This window comes from Balearica regulorum, chromosome 2 (assembly GCF_011004875.1).
Source record: "Balearica regulorum gibbericeps isolate bBalReg1 chromosome 2, bBalReg1.pri, whole genome shotgun sequence".
Taxonomy (NCBI): Eukaryota; Metazoa; Chordata; class Aves; order Gruiformes; family Gruidae; genus Balearica; species Balearica regulorum.
In genome coordinates this window covers 61,321,337-61,337,477 of record NC_046185.1, presented here as the reverse complement: position 1 = coordinate 61,337,477, position 16,141 = coordinate 61,321,337, and the positions used below count along the sequence as shown (strand labels likewise).

The 16,141-nt window shown below is 37.0% G+C and overlaps 1 long non-coding RNA gene across 1 annotated transcript; it reads left to right on the top strand.

Annotated features, from left to right (window-relative positions):
- The first annotated feature begins 10,974 nt into the window (after positions 1-10,974).
- LOC142600412 (uncharacterized) lies at positions 10,975-14,609 on the top strand. The gene is made up of 4 exons (XR_012833883.1): positions 10,975-11,029; positions 11,338-11,425; positions 12,658-12,682; positions 13,559-14,609. It is a non-coding gene; the product is annotated as an uncharacterized LOC142600412 (long non-coding RNA).
- The last annotated feature ends 1,532 nt before the right edge of the window (positions 14,610-16,141 follow it).

Here is a 16,141-nt window from a genome sequence, read left to right as displayed (position 1 = left end):
AAAAACATGTCGTAGTCTGGTCCTGCAGCACTATAGTTGAGGTCTGGTAAACTGTAGTTCATTGAACCATCTGAACCATGGTCTCTGGAGATGAAAGACTAAGGTAATACTTAACTTTAACAGAAGTCGACCTACAGATTGTTCAAAAGCAAAATAACCTCTCCCTGTCAACACTCTGAAGCACAGCTGTAAGAAACAGAATTTTAAGGTAATTTACTTCTGTCTCAATGCATTTGCATTCTATTGACTAACAGGTTGTTGAACCCCTTTATGCTGTTCTAGAGTAACTTGCTGCATAATGGTAAATAATCTAAATTTATAATTTTGTACAGTCCTTGTATCTACACAGTCGCTATGAAACATCTTAAATGTGGACAGTGTAAGTATAGAAACAATTGAACTGTCGCTAAAGCTGAGAATCCCAATGAGAAACAAAATATAAAACTTAAAAATAAATTTATCATCAGTAAAATTAAAGAAAATAAAATTTCATACCCAGATCACATAGGTGTTACTAGATCACACAGATAACACTATGCTTCTTTAAATTAGTATTTATAACTTTTCAGTTTCATATATTCACATGAGGGCAATATTAAAGGATTGTTTAATTATCCATTCTTTAAGTCTTCTGAGATTCTGGAAACATCACACTGATGAATAAAAAGGGGAAAATATTATAACTGTCAATCATTTGTATAATTCAATTTTTTAACAGCATGTGACTCAATTACTGGGGAGGTTAATAGAGAAAATGTAGATTGTCTTCCCTGAAAAACAGATTTAGAATACCATGGGTGGTCTATTCCACAGAAAATTAAAATAACATCTCTGTATTTAACACTATGCATTTTTCAACAAAATTTAAGATAGTTCTGGACAGTTGCTTGTGAAAACAGACCATGGAATTTAATTGGGATTTCAAGTCTTAATCTTCCAGAAGTGCCTCTCTGTTAATATGGTAATATAGTAAATGCCAAGTCTCTGAATCTAACTCTATGCATTAATGTGGGATCTTAATAATTAACAGCCTAATCCAGTCCTGGTAGTGCAAGGCCACTGGAAGTCTCTGAAATATAATTACATATTTAGAAATAATTCAATGGGAAAAAAGCATAGTGTTTTTCAAAAGAATTTTGAAAAAAAAGTTTTCAAGTCTCTTCCTTTAATGTTTTCTCTCTGCAAATGTCCTAATAAGTTCCCACCACCCAGAAAGCGCTTTGTGACTCATCAGTTACAACCAACTAATAAAACCCAGAAGTGGATTTTAATGCTTTATATTTGAAAATAATTGGTCAACTGTGTTGGTTTTGCATGGCAAGGTTTTGGTAGCGGGGGGGCTACAGGGGTGGCTTCTGTGAGAAGCTGCTAGAAGCTTCCCCTGTGTCTGACAGAGCCAATGCCAGCCGGCTCCAAGACGGACCCGCCGCTGGCCAAGGCCAAGCCAATCAGCGCCTCTGTGATAACATAGTTAAGAAAGAGAAAAACAGTTAGAGAGAGCTTTTGCAGCCAGAGAGAGGAGTGAGAAGATGTAAGAACATCTGCAGACACCAAGGTCAGTGCAGAAGGAGGGGGAGGAGGTGCTCCAGGCACCGGAGCAGAGATCCCCCTGCAGCCCGTGGTGAAGACCATGGTGAAGCAGGCTGTCCCCCTGCAGCCCATGGAGGGAGGATGAGGGGGTGTAGAGATTCCACCTGCAGCCCGTGGAGGACCCCACGCCGGAGCAGGTGGAGACACCTGAAGGAGGCTGTGACCCCGTGGGAAGCCCGCGCTGGAGCAAGCTCCTGGCAGGACCTGTGGAGCCGTGGAGAGAGGAGCCCACGCCAGAGCAGGTTTGCTGGCAGGACTTGTGACCCCGTGGGGGACCCACACTGGAGCAGTTTGCTCCTGAAGGTCTGCACCCCATGCAGGAGACTCATGTTGGAGAAGGTCGTGAAGGACTGTCTCCCGTGAGAGGGACCCCACGCTGGAGCAGGGGAATGATGAGAGGAGTCCTCCCCCTGAGGATGAAGAAGCGGCAGAGACAATGTGTGATGAACTGACCGTAACCACCATTCCCCGTCCCCCTGTGTCGCTGAAGGGGGGCGGAGGTTGAAGCCGGGAGTGAAGTTGAGCCCAGGAAGAAGGGAGGGGTGGGGGGAGGTGTTTTTAAGATTTGGTTTTATTTCTCATTCCTCTACTCTGTCTTGCTTAGTAATAAATAAGATGAATTCCCTCTCTAAGTTCAGTCTGTTTTGCTCGTGATGATAATTAGAGAATGATCTCTCCCTGTCCTTATCTCGACCCATAAGGTTTTTTTTCGTTGTACCTTTTCTCCCCTGTCTAATGAAAGAGGGGAGTGATAGAGCGGCTCTGGTGGGCACCTGGCCCTCAGCCAGGGTCAACCCACCACATCAACACAGTTTAAAATCGTAAATACACATTTGAGAGAAAGATGATTGTCAATAAAAAACCTCTACTACACAAGAGAGTCTGCATTGCTGCAGTCCATCATGGTTTGATTCAGCTCTCTAATACTTTTGTGAATTCTGTGTTTAACTGTTAGAGGTTTAAGTTAAAGTTGTAATATTAGTTGCAGAGCTAAGTTATCTGCTGCAAACCATTTGGTTTTTATGAACAAGTTTTCTAAAATGCTCTGACTGCCATCTTGAACTGTCTTTTGAGTAATCCAAAATAATACCCTACCGTAGATGGGTAATGAATGCATGCACCTAAAATGGTGAATTTGCTTGAAAATGACTCTGCTGTGCTGTTCCAAGTGGGCTTACAGAGTGTTGAAGATGATGCCATTTTCAAACTGAAAAAAAGAAACCTGAAACCAACCGTAATTTTTTTTCTGGAGCTTTCAACTGCGGTAACCCACTGCGTTTGGTTTTAGTGAGCATCCGTGAATATGCTATTTTAGCCCATCCATAAATATGCTGTTTTTCTCCATGCCTGGATACTCTTCAGCTGTCTGTCTTTAGGATAGAGGCAGCAAAACAAAGTTGATTATGTTTAGATGTCTATTAGTTTCAGTATCTTTCTCCTCATACTGTTCTACTCAACTGTAGTTTGTGAATGTATACATTTCTAGCGTGAAGATTCTCTATCTGTTCTAGAAACATTTCTAATGTGATCCCTTATGGAAGTGTCACATAACTGAATTTCTGAGACTCTTATATTTTCTACTAAAATACAACTTTTAGAGTTGCCTTCTAACTTCTTTTATATACTTCAAGAAAATGGAGTGTGAGCTACTTTTTACCCATTTTCCAACGGTACTTTTAAATGCCTTTTCTGAAAACTCAATAGAACAGCATGTAAGGACTTTAAGCCAACTTTCTTCACCAAAAAAAAGGGAAGGCCAATGTAAAGGAAGTTGGCTTTTGAAATTAGTAGTAAATTAACTAATTAATGGTGAACAAAGAAGTCACCAAAAGATTCAACATTTAAACCTTATTTGGCTACATTTTTGCACTTCTGATTATAATGAATACGTTTTATTGTATCATGGCTTTTTAAAAAAGGCATTTTGCTCCAGTTGTGTTTAGATTACCTTTTAAACCCAGTGTTGTATAGTGTTTCTTAAAATAAAAAAGTTAGATTTTAACTTACAGTACAGTGACCATTAAATTTTTTTTATAATCTTTTTCTGTTTAATGGAAGACCTTTTTTTAAAAAAAAAAAATGGCTGCCTAATCTGTTTAAGTTTCTTTTTTCTTAAGTGTGAGAAGTCACAGTTAGGTTAATAATATGTCTGGTAACAAATAATGCTATTTTTCTGTTACATTCTGTTATTTTTACTTACTCTTATTACGCCAAGAATTTCTGAATACAGTTTTTAAAACGAACTTGAAAGAGTGTCAACTGAGTGTTTCAGAAAGTGTTTAACATGCCAGATAACAGCCAAACTTCTGTAAGTTTCATATTGTACTGATGAATTGTCACAACAGATACTTTTCAAAGGTTAGTACGGTTACAGAATACAGACTTAAATACAGTTTTTTCATGGTATAAACAAGGATTGTATCAATAAACACTGAATCACAGAAAAAATGACTCCAAAACAAATGAGTCTCGTTCATAACTTCGTCATGTTTTCCCCCAAATCATAAATATGAATTGAATATGGAGAAAATCATGGAAAGAATATATTTTGGTCAGGGATATAGGCAGAATTTAAAGGATGTGTTGGATTTATTTAATTAAAAGATCTAATAAATGTCTGGTTTTCAATGTCGCAAATAATTGTGAGTTTTTTACACAAAAGAGAAAAAAGGGGAGATGGGGGAGTTAGCTGGGCATATATTCAGTATTAGAATAGACTGGTAAATTGTATATCTGCCCTGATATAACATGGAGTATTTAATATAAGATATATATTTGTCCATAAAAAGAAAAATGGTTAAAGAAAAATACTGTCATAATGACAAACCAGTTCTCAGATCCAGATCTCCCCTGATGTTTTCCTAGATTGGAAGCTCTTTGATGTCATAATGACAGCAGTGGAATTTCAGAACGAATGTGTAACCTGTTCTGCAAGAGTGATTTGTTGACCATGGTAAATGACAAATGTTAGATAGACAAGCTCTTTGAGGTGCTGCTAGGCCTGTTCTTTCTGTGCGTGAGCCTTTTATAAAGTGTTCACTATTACTTACGCACGGCTAAATGGGAATATCCCTATAATTACAGTTTTGTATGTCAAACATCAAACATTTAAAAAAAAAATATCTCTGGTTATTGTGTTGGGATTAAACCATGAGCTGTGTGTTACTAGCTTGCTTGTAGTGCTTTATGCAGGTTGTAACTAAGGTGTTTGTAAATCTTGCATAATGCCCTAACACATTATTGTTCTAATCTTGTGTCCTATCTTTTATAATATTTTACTGGGTTTTTGTTTAAATGATATTGCTGTAGAGCATTATCAGTTTTAAAACTTTTTATATCCCCACCATCAGTAGCAGCCATCACACCTTTGGAATTTCTTCAAAGTGAGCAATAACATGCTTCAGGAGTATGTACGAACCTGCTCCATCACGGTCAGGTTGATGAAATATAATATGTTGCTTTGTGTCTTAACATGCCTGTGGTTTTTATGCAGTGCATTGGTTAACAAATGCAAAACCTGAAATGTATTATTGCTTGGAGGAAGAAAAGCAAATACTTAGAAGGGGAATAATTTTGAATAGATTTGACATTTACTTGTGCTAAAAAAAAAAAATAAAAATAAATGGATCAAAGTGTTTGGAAAAGAGGGGAGCATTTTTCAACCAAACAATAGTCTCTCAGTCTTGCTTTGCTGTCTCCTTCTTCACAATTTTTATCAAGTTTTCTTTCAGTGCTGACATATCCTATGTCCTAAAAATATTTTTCTGAACAAGTTCAAAATTAGCAGCAGGTGAAAAAAACCCTGTTTTTCATTGGAATATGCTCACTTATGAAAGAGAAATTCACAGAAATTTGCTGTACTTGAGGGGCAGAAAAAAAAAAAAAGAAGAGGAAAAGAAAGAGGTGTTTATTTAATTAATGCTATGATTTTTCACCTAAATAGTGGAGAGGAGAAAACTTTGCCGTAAGGGCTTTAGTATTAGATCAGATACGATTTGGGAGATAGGAGCTAAAGTCACACCTGCACTGTTTGGTTTGAAGTAGCTTCTCGTATATCTCTGGAAGGCGGTTCTCCTAAGTCCCAAGAAAATGTTATTGGTGCATTGGTCATATAACAGATTGGTGTGTATCACTCGAAAAACTGCAAAGAAGGTACCAGTTACCCTTGTAGTGTTAATTGGAAAATAATAACAATAATACTAACAGTTGGTAGTAATTACTCCGTTTAAATGTTTATTTGACATTGAGGCATTAAACAAAAAAGAGCTTCAGATTCTTGTTCGTTAGGTACTTGTTACCCCTGTACGTAACAGGAATGATTCCTGTTCCCAGTGCAATGAAGCAGTGATGCAGCCCAGGAGGTCTTTTTCATCCCTCTTGGCAATCAGTTCACACTAGTATGGGAGTATTAAAAAATGGTCTTATTAGAAAAAGGAAAACTGGTGATGATTCTAAGGTTTCAGACAGAGGCATTTACATGCCTGTGCTCTTAAGTGTTGATTTAAATTATTATAATAATCATAGATGCATGGCTACTTGTATGAGATGGTCTTTGACTCTCTTTGCAACACATAATAAGGATAGTCAAATACAACGATGTTTTCCCAGATCAATAAAGGGAGAGAAACATGAGAGATTTGTCTTTAAGTATTACCAATAATAAATAACAAGATGAATTACCTGTACTTGTGGGGTTTTTTTTCCAAAGAAGCACGAAGAATTTTAACTTTTGCGTCATCATGCTTTCTCTTCCAAAGGAGGATGACAGAGTTTAGAGCTGGTGCACAAGGCTGATGACAGCCACTATCCACACCCTTTGCCATTTTCCTTTTAATGATTTACTATTTGGATGATCATTAGGCAGAAAGAAAAAATGTTTCCATAAGCATACAAGACATCCAAGCTCATATCCCTAATTGCTATTCTTTGGAAAGATGACAGCACATTTCACTGTAATTATTGCTCAGCTGGATGTGTGCTTATGAAAAAAAGAACTCATTTCAGACTATTGTATAGGATGTTAGGATGGCACTCTCTAATGCATGGTGTTCGAAACCAGCAAAGAATAGACTTGATATTCTTATTGATTTCTAAGCATAGCAAAATTATTCACAACACATCTCATGAAAATTCAGTTTCTTTGCACAGAAACTGTGATACTTAATGTTTTTTTTAAAAAAAAAAAAAGTTTTAAAATATAACTGAAAGCAGGATTACACAACAACATCACCAAAGAGAGCTGGCTTAGTTTAAAAGGCAGCAAACAAGGTGATGGCTACTGTAACTTTAGCATACAGAGAATCCATGCTTGTATGTAGTAAAATAGCCCAAAGCATTTTAGTATGTCCTTAAAATATAGTCCTATTTAAAAGCTGACTAGAAAAACTGGAAGGTGCTGCTTGAAATATGTGATACCTGGGTGTGTAGGTGTCTCCATGCTTATTTTCATGATGCAATTAAGTTGTCATTCCACTTTTTTTTTAGTGGGGTAATGAAGTATTTTTCAGTGTTCTGATAGTGAAGTGCCAAGAGGAAAGGTGTGAGATGGGTTTTCTTTCTGTCTATCAGCTGAAATTTGGAAGGTTTGTGCACTTAGGAATGTATTAAAACAACTATAAAAGTAACTGCAGAATCTTACTCTGGATTTTCTATTGAAAATAATTCAATACATGAAAAATTCAGCATCATGAATTTTTTTCTCAGATATGTTAGGTGAAGAAGTTGCCTATGTATATTAGCGAAAAGTACTTCGCCAATCATATCTGAATTACTGGTCAACTTGGCATAAAAGGATGCATATTCAGTCTTATGCTATTTTTTTCTATAATGTGTGAGGGAATTTCATTAAAAGTTGCAAAAAACAAGTTGTCCATGCCAATTTTCAGGGGGAAAAAAAAAAAAAAAAGCATAGCTAGATGAAACTAGCACCTTACACTTGTCTTAACTTAGATCATTAACTTACTTAAAGTTCAGTCCAGTGGGTGTAATGACATTATATACTGCATACTGCTATAAAACCCGAACAACCAAACAACCTAAATCTTCTTTTGAACTCTCTAATATCTTTTGATAGTATAAATTGATGCCAAAACAGGAATAACTACCAAATGTTTTGCCAAAATGTTTTGCCAAAATGTTTTGCCAAAATGTTAGTACTGTGTGTGCTACAGCTTTCCTATATCAAATGCTTACTGAATAAAAGCTGTATATTGAATCAAAATTAAGCTAATGTAGTTCCTTCTGTTATGATATGTGTTCATTTTTAAGATGGTAGCACCTATATAGCTTTTATAGAATATGTTAATGGGTGTTTTGCTTAGTAAAGCTTAATAAATATAAATAAATATAAATCAGATACTATTGTAGAAAAAAATAAAATACTATGAAATGGTCTTGTTAAATATCTGATCGTGGCCACTATATATTAAGGTGCTAAATGACACATCAAGAATCATTGAGCCAAAAGGCAGAGATCTCAAAGCAAGCCAAGAATGTTTATTGAATTAAAGAAAGCCTACTGACTCAGGAACTTCTAGTAAAGGGTGACAAGGGCCTTCAAAGAAAGGTGTTGGCATTTATACCTGTGTTTGCACAGCTGTGTTTGTAAAAGAGTTGGAAGTATTTGCTGCATCGTTCTAAGATTATATTTGTACACCATGCTTGTACAGGAGCTGGAAATATTTACTGCTTCCTATTGAGAGACGTCAGCTGTCTTCATGCTAGTCCTGGCTTACGTTTTGACCTCCTTTCATACATTGCCATTAGTGTTTGAGTTGAGCTGCCTGTCCCTTATGATACAGCAATGAACTAGAGGTAAAACTCTGTTGAAGGAACAGAGTATTAATTGGATGAGCAAGCAGAAGTGGAATGGAGCCTATTACACATCTAAAACCAGTCCATGAAGATCCTTCCAACATGGGAGAACAGTAGCTATCACTTCAACTTGCACTACTGCCTGCCTCCATCTATAGCAGCGCTTCCAGCTCACTGTACCTCTTCAACACCTTTCACTCTGTGTCTTGTGCTGTATTTATACTGCTGAAAACAGAGCTCGATGTTTCACAAAAATAAATTGTTAAGCCCCTACTATTGGGAAGGTTCTGAAAGCTGAGGCAAATACCATTACAGCAATGTCATTGCCTGACATTCCAGCAAATGTGTTAGTTTGCCTGCCCAGTCCTGCTGTCTAATCATTCCTGAATGAGCGGAGAAATCACCAGCTGTCAGTTTTGATAATCTAAAAAAAAAAAAAAAATAAAATTTTGCAAATGAGTTGAAATGTATTTGCTTTTTTCGCCCTTCAAAAATCTTTGTGATACTGGATCCTGCAAGTGAGTTACTTAAGCTATTTCTCATTGAAGAAAGAGTGTGTCTGTAAATATATTAAAAAAGAATAAAAATTGGGGTGTGCATACATGGGGTCTTCCTTACTCTTTGTACACAGTACTATCTTCTATAAATACCATGTCATTTATATGTGTAAGATATCCACTATAGAGATGTGAAACAGCCAAGAATTTTAAGAATCTATCCTTGTTGATTTGAACTTATGATTCTTCTACTTTCAACTGCTTAAACCAAAACCAGAACCACATATTTTTTCACTTCAAAATAAGTAATGCATGGGAAATTTTAGAACTCTTAAAAAAAGTTACATTGGGCAGACATTGAAATTAGTTTGTCAGAACCAAAATATTTCCTCATCTTTGTTTTTTTTAACATTAGATAGTTCCCAGGTAAAAGCAAGAGCTCTTTTCATTTAAGTATCAGTATTCAAGAATCTTAGATTTTTGCTGGGCTGGAGATCTATATTTTAGACCTGTACATCAAGATGCTGAGCTCCAGTCTTATATAAGGAAATTTTAAATGGACATCTAAAAAAAGCATTAGAGGAGAAAATGGATTTTTTAAAACACAAGCAAGCTTTATTAAATGTTGAACCTTTAAATTAAGGAACAGAATAGGAGCCAACTTGCATTCTTCCAGAGACCCTCCTGTGATCCAACCCAGCAAATGTCCCTCCTTCTTTCATTCTTTCAACTCACACTGGATAGACTGAATCTTTTCCAATTAGCATTGCCTGTCCAGGTAAAAGATCCATGATATCTACTCCATTGCTTAGGCAGTTAGGCTGGTAGGTTATAATCACAGGCCTGGTGATTTATAGGTTTCTCTGTGTGGGAAAGTTACTGCTCAGTGAGCTGAGGTTTGAATTTACAGTACTGCTAGCTTATTCCACTTCCGTTTTTAAATACAGTTGTGAACAAGCTCATCTGAAAGTGAATTTGAAGTACTCAGAGTAGGTTACCTGGCAAATTACTCAGCTATAAATTCTAGATACAGTTTGTGCAAAAGGGTTAGTTGGGGGTTTTTTTTGGTAGACAAATTTTTTTTTTCTTTTTATTGAAACATATTCATTGCAATTTATGCAATGTTTATAGTTCTATTCTATTAAGTTAACCCGGCCACCATTGCTACTGTTATTAAGGTACATGAAAAAAGAGCCAATTAAAAAAATGGCTATGGAAGTGCTATAGAGCAAAGGTAAAGTACAGAGGTAAGGCCTACAGCATGACTCAGGTTAGCATTTTACCTGAGTTCTGTTCTAAATGTGAAGACAATATGCCTTAAGCACAAATGATGTTGTTGCTTGCTCTTATGAGGTACACATCCTATAATTGTTTGACCTTTCTGCATTCTGCATATACTGCAACCTTATAGGTGTGTGCCTTTCTCATCGGCACTGTGGATATTTGGAAAAAACATCCTATTAAATGGAGAAAAAAAAGTGGCTTACACAGTTAATGTAAGCCCAGTAAAAGGCTAAGAGACAGGAGAAGCAAGTAGCTTTGTCAGAATGCAAAGCGAGTCCTGTGGACTCCAAAGCTTGGATGGGAGCTGCCTTGAAGGATTTTTAGGTTTCTTTGTATGAAGACTGGTGGTTTTGTTGTGTCAGAAACCACCTATAATTATTTAATGCTACTAATTTCCTCCAGCTTCTAGAAAGTCAAAGCTGCCATGTACTTCTTAAAACACACAGGCTTCTTGTTTAAGATTGCATTTGAAGCATTTCTTTGTCCTAATTCGACTGTAAACAGGCTGTTGTAATACTTGCTTACACTCAACAGAGTAGCTGCCGATGCTTTCAGGTTCTTTAATGAAAGGCACCCTCATTGCAAATTGATTTATGAATTTTAAGAAACTTCTGGGTGTGTTCTGTGACAGAGTTCATGTTAGTTTGTCAGCCTATTGCCCTTGTAATATGAAGCTTCTAAATGTTGGATGTGGATTCCTAACAAATATGTGCTTATTTTACAGCTAACCTATGGCATCCAAGTTTTTTTCTTCTTATCCCCTTTTCTCTTTAGACATGATTATTCTTGAACTCAGAATCAGGCAGTGATGCCAGTTAATGCCTCCAAATATCCTGTCTTGACAGGTAAATTTTTACTCCACCATTCATTGCTATTTCTACAAAATTATAAGCTCATTAATAAGGTGAACTCCAGGTCCAATGGTCAAAAGAATAAAATTATACAACCAAGTGCAAAAAAAGTGAACTTTAGGGCTGCCTATTGCCACATGCTTAAGTTGAGTAGCTAAAATGTTTTTTTAAGCACTGTAGTTACCCCAGCTTTCCACTAGATGGCACTTTCACCAAAACACGTTAATCACAATTCACATATTTTCTGATTCTTTCCCTTATCCCCTGTTGAGCTGTCATTTTGTGTTCCTTTTTCTTGAAAGGATTCCTTGGATGCTTGATTACTGCGACTTCTCTATTGTTCCCGAATATATTAGCGATGCTGTGGAGCTCCATCAGTGCTGTTCACAGGTGTTCTTTCTGTGATTGCGATGCCCTGTTCTTCAATCCTCGCCCTTTCCTACTAGCATAATAGGCAATTGAAAGCTATGAAGATTTCAGAGCCTTAGCAGGCACACCACTTGACTTTGTCAATACTCATCATATGTCAGTCTATTGTAATGCAAGTAATGTTTAAAAAAAAAACCAACACAAAAAACCCCAGACCTGTTGTAAAAGGTAAATGTAGTCTGTACTACTGTAAGTACCAATTGCTCCAGAAATTAAAAAATCCTCTCTAATCTATTATTGCATAGATACTTGTGTGGTAAGGGCCAAAGTCAAGGTCTTTAAAGAAACTTAATAATCCAAATGGCTTAAATGCTGGAAGTGCTTAAATCTTCATGAATGTGCTATCCTGCAGAATTTTCAGGCCTGCATCAGGCATATCAGCTGCTTTGTACATTTCAGGGACCTTTGGATGTGTAAGAAAGATACCATAGTAATGTGGAGAAGACAGCTTGAGTGAATGATGAGTGAAGTGTTAGGGGAAAAGATGGAGGTGGAGGGGAAAGCACCCCCAGCTGGGACAAGGGTCTATCGGCCTTAGCCTGGCGCACCTCGCTGTCGGGCAGGGAAGGGGACAGTTTCTATCCAGGTGGAGACTCCTTGGGCAGAGGGCAGCAACCTGCCTTGGAGGTCAGCAATCAGGATGCATTGGTTGTTTAGACGGGACATAAGCTGGGAGGCAAAACCTTTCTTTGAACTGTATCTCCATTTCCTGTTTGTGCTCAGTCTCCCACACTCCTTTCTTTAGGGTAGTGACCCTGTTGCATGGACAACCTGAGTCCGACTCATCTGATACAAGGTTTGGAAGGCAAGAGGAGTAAGAATAGACTGAGCGCACCTCAAGAGCTAGTCTACTATGAGTTTCTACCTTGTTAAAGATTCTTACTTTAGGCACTTGGGACTTGGGCCTGAGTGAGAGGACCAACCAGTCTGATAGCTGTGAGCTGGCAACAGCAATTGGATGGCTTTGCAAACCCTGGGTATCTGTACAGTGATCCTGCAGAGACAGATAGGCACCAAAGAAGCTTCAAGGATCTAAGCAAACATACTTACTGAAGTCAGTGACTCATATCCATACAGAAAGTGTTCTGCTCCTGATTCAGGCCTTTATTATTTTAAACTCTTAATTAAGTCTCTTTGAACACACAGGTGCAGCCACTTACTGATGCTTATTTGTTTTCTTTTATTTGTCATAGGCTTTCATTTACCAAAATATTTCAGGTAGGTGATTGAACTAGAGGTATTTGAGGGGATTTTAATCTGCTCTTGGAAACTGTGACTAACTTGATACTTTTCTGTTCTCTGGACACTAGTATGGACATACTTTTGTAGGTAGGTCTCTGATGGGTGACTAGACCACTTCTATTCCCATTTTACAGGTTGACTTAAAGTTGATTTTGTGTTTATGGCAGCTAAATTATTTCTTATGGGATAGTATTAGTTTTAATTTTTCATTTTTTAGTGAGTTGAAGTTTAATAGTCAAATGACATACTAGGAAAAAGAAAGTTTTAAGCTATATGAGAAATGAATCAAATATTTAGTATTCACATATTTTTTGATGTCTGCCTATTGACTAGCCAAATATTTACAAATTTCGAATATGAACACATTGAATAATATGTTCACTTTCCTATGCATCAGTCATACAACTATTTTAACCACTCTCTTCCAAACCCACTGTTGATGTGATGATTCTTTGCTTTGCTTTAATTTCTGTGATTTCATAATACCTGAATTAAGTTATGCTTACTAAGTTATTTCACTGTTAGTTAAGCTGTTTCATTTTATGATTTCTTAAAGCACTGTCTAGAATCTAGAATCCAGGAAGTTATGCAAATCACTGAACTTCAGTCATTGTGTTCTGTCTATATCAATGAATGATTTTTTGGTTTGGGTTTTGGTTTTGGATTTGTTTGGGTTTTTTTTTTAGTTTTAGGGGTTTTTTTTAATACAAAGTAGAATAACTTGGAGGGATTCAAAGGATATCTTATGGAGTAAAGCTTGGCATAGAGGCATAAGAAGGATAGGAGGTAACTGTAGCAAATGTTCACTCTGGTTTGGCACAGGAAATTTCAATCCATCTCTCCTATTTGCAGGCTGATGTCCTCCTCATCATTGACTGTGCAGAGAGAACACTGTTGTAGCTGTTTTGTTTTATTTTAAATATGCCTGGCACCTATATGAAATAATACATTTTTGTGTCAAAATATCTAAATGTTTTCTGTTCACAGAAATTACTGGAAAAATCTCAAATGGTTTTCATAATTTTAGGGGAAGGGAGATAGAGTAAGCTAAGAAGCTGCAAAACTGGTTGTGTGCTAGAACTTAAATACACACAAAGTATAAATAAATTCTGTAATTTTTAGATTAAATTTTACTGTCAACTTCAAAAATCTTTAATGCATCTCTTGTGTTTATTTTACAATTTAGCTGGGAAAGTCTGTAACTGTTTATTTTACTCTGACCTCCACTTGGAGGGAGTGCTATGCAGACTTTCTGAAAGCTGAGATTTCTGCTTATAATGAAAATATCCACTGATGATCATATTCAGAGAGTCTAAATTCAGCATAAGTCTAGGATTCTTTATTGCTTTCCCATAGGTGATTGAAGATGTCTAGCCAGAAGGGAACAGTACGTGCTGGGATTTATGGGAACTTTAAATGGCTAAAAATAATGGCTTACGCTGAAATGTGTTTAGATTCATCCTGGCCTTAAAATATTTTTGAGACATGGCAAGTTGTGGGACGTTGCGAGTACTATGCTATAGGTGAGGTACCAAGATCTCTCCCTCCCTTCAGCCGCAGGACTCTCCCTAATAATGCTGGAAGTTAACATGAATCATTTATGAGCATCAGTAGACACATGGGTGGGGCTTCTTTGTAAACTGGTATTTTGTTGATGCAATATGTGTGACAGCCTTTTAGTTCTGAATATAAATGTTACGGAGAGGAAATTAGGTCGGATCGCGGAGGAGATCAGCCAGACCTTGCAGTGCATCTTGCTGAGAAGCAGGTACCTCCACCAGTACTGTACTTCAGATACTAGTACATGTAGAAGAAAAATGGAAGGTGAGTGTCTTGAACTTTTACTATCACTTGACTCAGTACTGAAAGTGGAAATAATTAAATGGTGTAGGACAAGAAAAAAAAAAAAGGACATATTGCTCTGTGGAATCAAATCTAGGGATTACTTTTATGGTTTAGATTTTATTTGTGGACACAATGAGAAAGAAAAAAAAACTTTTGAAAAAAACATTTCCTTTTATAAAGGGAAAAGAGAGCTACAGAGAAGAACTGGTGAAACAACAGCCAATTCTGAGAATAAGAGCATGGAAAATAATACATTTTATTTCCAGCATATACTACTAATGTACTAATAATAAAGTACCAATTTTCAGTATTCTCATGCTAGAAGCAATTATTTCACAATGGATACCTGAAGTATTCTCTCTGGAATGAAGGCAAAATGTGAATTGATAGAGAAAACCCAGCGACTGGTACTGGAGGTCGGGTTTCTACCAAAGAAAGAAAACCAGTAAGAGATGTGAAACTGATTACCCTTTACTTATTCCTCTGAGAAGGCAGTTGTTAGCTCCTTTGTGATCCAGTTGTGATAATTAACTCTGATAAGCAAACTGTGGGCTGACTTTAGAGAACTTCCCTGGGAAACTTGTAATATCTCAACTCCCTGATGTTCCGGTTCAGCTGGATTAATGAGTGGATGAAGTCTAGTTGTCTTGGTTTATAAACGCCTCCAGAGGATGGGTGAGGATCCATCAGGTTCTTTCAGTGTTCTTGACCATAGGAATTTGTCATACGTGCTGTCAGCACTTCTAATCCTTTCTGTTCAACCAGAACACTTTGCATTATGGTTGACAACTCTCATTAAGAGATGAGATTTTCAGTTCAATTCTGTTACTCTTTCTTGTCAGCAGGTATGATGCATTCATGAGCAATAATGATGTAATGCATTGCTGTATTTTTTGGTTGTTGTTGACAGAGTGCATGTTTTTAACATGAGTAACACCCAGGTCTGCATTTATCTGCTGATCTTTGCTGAAGAGCTGAATGACCAAGACATTAATAAATTTAAATGGTTAGATGAAAAATGAAATTATTTTGGATCAAGGAAACAAATCAGAAAAAGATGCTTTTTTTTTTTTTCTTCCTTCCCTAGGCACCTTCCCCTCCCAATTCATTTCAATTATGATTTACTTCAGGATGTGATCCTGGGAAACTCCACTGATTTGTGTTAAAAGTGTGCCGGTCCCATGAGCTTAGCTATGAGTCTTCTTTTATGTGAATACACCCTTGGTTCTGGATGGGAAAAATTAGTTTCCCCTAAATGCTAACCCTGTATTCAACTTAGTGCCAATATAGTTAGAGAAGTTGCATTGTTTGGCTGTTCTGCAGGTTTAGCAGGACCAAACTTAACCCTTTAGAATTAAAATAATATACAAGACTTTGTAGTTCAGTAAGCCTAGTTTCCAAAACTGCTGAGAATCTGTGGCTCCCATTGTCTTCAATTAGAGTGGAGCATTTTTGAAAATAAGAAGTCGTATGCAAATAAGTAAAAATGAGTGTTGCCACCCATCCTTCTGTCACCAGAATTATAATTACCCCTGTGAAATGGCTGATATCCAGGCAAGATGCCTGAGGGGTGATCACCCAAGGTTTTTG